The sequence below is a fragment of the Gadus macrocephalus genome, chromosome 1, assembly GCF_031168955.1.
Source record: "Gadus macrocephalus chromosome 1, ASM3116895v1".
NCBI lineage: Eukaryota > Metazoa > Chordata > Actinopteri > Gadiformes > Gadidae > Gadus > Gadus macrocephalus.
In genome coordinates, this window is record NC_082382.1 from 18,615,098 (window position 1) to 18,619,658 (window position 4,561).

The window sequence follows — 4,561 nt, forward strand, 5'->3', positions numbered from 1 at the left end:
GTTCTTTTCTTTGGTTCTTTCCGTGCCCCTCCCTCTCTCTCTCTCTCTCTCTCTCTCTCTCTCTCTCTCTCTCTCTCTCTCTCTCTCTCTCTCTCTCTCTCTCTCTCTCTCTCTCTCTCTCTCTCTCTCTCTCTCTCTCTCTCTCTCTCTCTCTCACAGGCCTGGAGTGCTTGGTTCTGAAGTATGTTTGTCTGAGAGGGGCAGAGTGACCCGGCATGGGAGGGGGGGGGGGGGGTTGAGAGAAAGATGACAGAGGGACAGTGAGAGGAAGGAGGGAGAGACACACACACACCCACAACAAACATGTGCACGCTACAATACACCTATTCACACAGACCGAATAGGTGTATTAAATCAAATATTTAACTTGTATTTAACTAAGCATGCAAAAATCCACACGCATTTATGCGCACACACACACACACACACACACACACACACACACACACACACACACACACACACACACACACACACACACACACACACACACACACACACACACACACACACACACACACACACACGTCTCAAAGATGTTGAGAGCCATAGCTCACCATGGGCCAATGTGGTGGAAGATTTTATTTCAACCCAATGCCATAAAAAACACGATGATACCTGTGATGACAGTTTGACCAAGTACTGCATGTTTAAACATCCACCTTTAAAAGGTTTTGAAAAGTACAATACGGCCTTAAGCCTTTTCTTTAGTCTTTGTTTCCGTTATTATTGTGACTTTGATTTTCGCTACACATTTTCAGGGTTACAGAAATTATTAAAAGGTTGTAACAGTACCAATGTTTCACATCTCAAGATGCATCCATTTCACATGAAGGGACATTATAACATGCAGGGTTTGGGAGTGCAAGGTTTGGTGGTGAAGCATTTGAGATGAGGAAATCATGAGATGGTCTTGTGGATAACCAATATCAGAGCATCTCATGACCCAAGTAATACAAGAGAGAGAGCAAGGGAGGACGAGAGAGAGAGAGAGAGAGAGAGAGAGAGAGAGAGAGAGAGAGAGAGAGAGAGAGAGAGAGAGAGAGAGAGAGAGAGAGAAGACAGATAACTTCAAAGTGTGACAGAGAGATGACAGAGAGAGGGAGCGAGAGATGAGAGAGAGAGAGGGAGCGAGAGAGAGAGAGGGAGAGAGAGACTGTGAGGGTGAAGACAGATAACTTCAAAGAGTGAGGGAGAGACGACAGAGAGGGAGAGAGAGATGGAGCGAGATGTGCCGGGCGTCTGAGACACTGCGTTTCATCACCAGGATCAGTTCACCCAAAGGCCACAACCTTTGGTGTGTTCCTGTCACATGCACATGTGTGTGTGTGCCCTCATTGACACCCACTCACACACGGCTACATGGCCCCTCCACTGATGGATGTGTTCATCCTCTCCGTGGGAATAGACCATCAAGTCATTTTACAAAAGTAATATTTTTCATGTTATTCTGGAACACAATAGAAAAGTATTATGATTGTGTCAGTATTCGCATGAGAGAAAGTTTGACCTGAAAAACTGAAATCAGTGTTTGAGAACAAGCCCGAGGACAAACATATGTTGTGGGGTTTTTGTTTGCTCTCTCTCTCGTACTCTCTCACTCTCCCCTCTAGCTCCTCTTACTTTTCCTCTTTCGGTCTCCCTAACTGTCTTTTTACATATACATCTTGTTTGTGTTTGTGTGTGTTTGTCTCTCTGTGTGTGTGTGTGTGTGTGTGTGTGTGTGTGTGTGTGTGTGTGTGTGTGTGTGTGTGTGTGTGTGTGTGTGTGTGTGTGTGTGTGTTTGTATGTGTGTGTGCCTAAGCCAGAGGAGAAAAGCTGCTGTTTGGCATGGTCTTCCTCTGCCTCTCTCTCTTGTACTGACTCACTCTCCTTCTTTCTCCTAACTCCTCTCTCTGCAGCATGTTTGGTCCTTATTCAATCTCTCTCACTTTCTCTTTCGATAATAAATATTTCCCTGTCCCTGTTTCTCTTGCCTGTGTGTGTGTGTGTGTGTGTGTGTGTGTGTGTGTGTGTGTGTGTGTGTGTGTGTGTGTGTGTGTGTGTGTGTGTGTGTGTGTTCATGTATTTTTGCGTGTGTGCATGTGTCTGTATTTGTATTTTTACGTGTGTGCATGTATGTGCATGTGTGTTCATGTGTGTTGCTAAGCCTTCAAAAACGGGTGCCTGTATACATCTATCCATATTGTGTCTGTCCCCGGTAAAAAAAAAAGTGTGTGTGGAGCTGGATTACCCTAGACCCCCCTGCCCCCCCCCCCCCCCAGCCCCCTGAAGACCCTGAGCCCCCAGGCTTCTATTTCTGCTCGCGGCCTCCGTGCTACTCCAGGCACGCAGGAGCCCAGGACCGGGCCTGAGGCAGCTAGCACCTCATTAGCATTCTGCTAAAGCAGTTAACATAGCCGTACAGGCATCTCCTTGAGTAAGTTATTGGGGGCTGGTGGTGGAGGGGTGGGGGTCTTGGCTGGTGGGGGGAGGGGGGGGGGGGGTATTGTCTAGAGCGGAGTGAGGGACTGGTTTGCTGTTTCTTATGATTTACACTTTTTAAATGTCTTTTTTTCTTTAGCTTGCAAATAGAAAGGAGGAGGATAGGTCAAGACGATCATATGTGTTAATGTCACATCCTACACTAGCAGAATCTTCTGTAGAATAAACGTCTTTCTCAGACACACACTTTTCTCCCCCACCCACCAACCGGAGCTCTCATCAAGCGAAACCTTGCGTTGCTTCCCGGACAGGGATCAACGAATGACGTAGTTCATGTCGTCCGAAGATTTAGAAACCTCTTGAGTTGGGCAGTCTGACGGCTTGACCCAAAACCCTCCATGTTTGCTTTGCAGCGAGCGCTCTGAGTCAAGAGAGACAGATCGGCCCAGGAGAGGGGGAGAAAGGCTGAGACTGTCGTGGGCAGCGTACTTTAAACAAAGATACAAGCGACTGACATCATCATTCACGTGGTATTGTGGACCAAATGCACGCTGCAACGATTGAAGCCCACTTTTTTGGTCTCAAAAAACGTCCATTTCCTCCCCGCAGACGTGTTTTTTATTGAGTTTTGAGAATGTTGGGGCCTTTAAGGGCTGCCGTCCTCAGAGGGGCTGGCAGACCTCGCCAGCCTCCCAAAGCCCCCCCTGATCCACTGGTCCAGCCTCCATCATTCACAAGTGTACACACAGGCAGACGGACAGCTGCTGAGGCACCAACAAAACAAAGGTGTTGAACCCTAGAAGCGCTTATGTGTGTGTGTGTGTGTGTGTGTGTGTGTGTGTGTGTGTGTGTGTGTGTGTGTGTGTGTGTGTGTGTGTGTGTGTGTGTGTGTGTGTGTGTGTGTGTGTGTGTGTGCGTGTGTCTGTCTGTCTGTCTTTATTGGTTTGTCTTTGACTTTTTGTGTCACATTTTGTAATCCGAGCCAGGATGCAAGAAGTCAAAAGTAGCTAGCAAAACAGAGCATGGCAGTGGAAAGAGAAAGGAAGAAAGGAGATTTGTATAAGAGCACATCCAAATCTCACAACATTAACGAATGAGTTATTACACTATATTAGTGAGGGTAATACAGTAATTACTAAGGGATATATGAAATAAAATAATAATAATATATCATAAATCATAATAATGAAACCACAACAGGAGCATTGTGCACCGCTTGAATGTCCATCCAAATGTGTAGAGATAGTATTCATAGGACTACTGATTTATGGAGGTTGGACTTTTTGTGCTATCCATTCACTGCACAATAACTCTTGTAGCCTATTCCCCATAATGGCTCTGGTCCATAACCTTGAGCCAACACAACGGGGGGGGGGGGGGGGGGGTTAAGACGGGGGTCTGACACATGCGTCAAGCGTTCATGAAGGCTGGGCTAGGTGTCATGAGTGACATGTGAATCAGATGCCAACCTTGGCCCTTAATGTCATTGGCACCTTTAGGCCACACTGATCGTAGTGTGTGTGTGTGTCTATGTGAGTGTGTGTGTGTGTGCGTGTGCGTGTATGCGTGTGCGTGTGTGTGCGTGTGTGTGTGTGTGTGCGTGTGTGTGTGCGTGTGTGCTTGCGTTAATCGCTCTACGATTTCAAAAAACGAGTTTGCCTAGCTGGGCATCCTGACTTATTCCCTATCAGGGAGCATCCCTGACTTTCTTGAACAAAATGTTTTCAATTTTTTTCCGTCCAAGGTAGATTTGAGTGCTTAACGAAGAGAGCAAAGAAATACAGCTCCTTAATTCATACTCTGTGTGCTTTGCTTTTTAAAACCATATTATTCATTTAATTATTGATTCATTATTTTTTATTTTGGATGCGCTCCAAATATGAAACAAAATCCTGGCCCAATGTGTGACTAGCTTGCATTAGGTTCTTGTTGTATAAATCAGATATTTTGAGGTATGGCTCCATGTTTTGTTTTAAAGCTGTTGCGGTTAGGCTCAGTATAACACCAACACTGGCAGCCAATGTGTCTGCACCCATAGGCTGGTAGACTAACTTCAATTAAGTTAAATATGTTATATTATGTTATGTATGTTATATATTATATGCTATTAGCTTAACTTATTTCATAGCAATTGGTT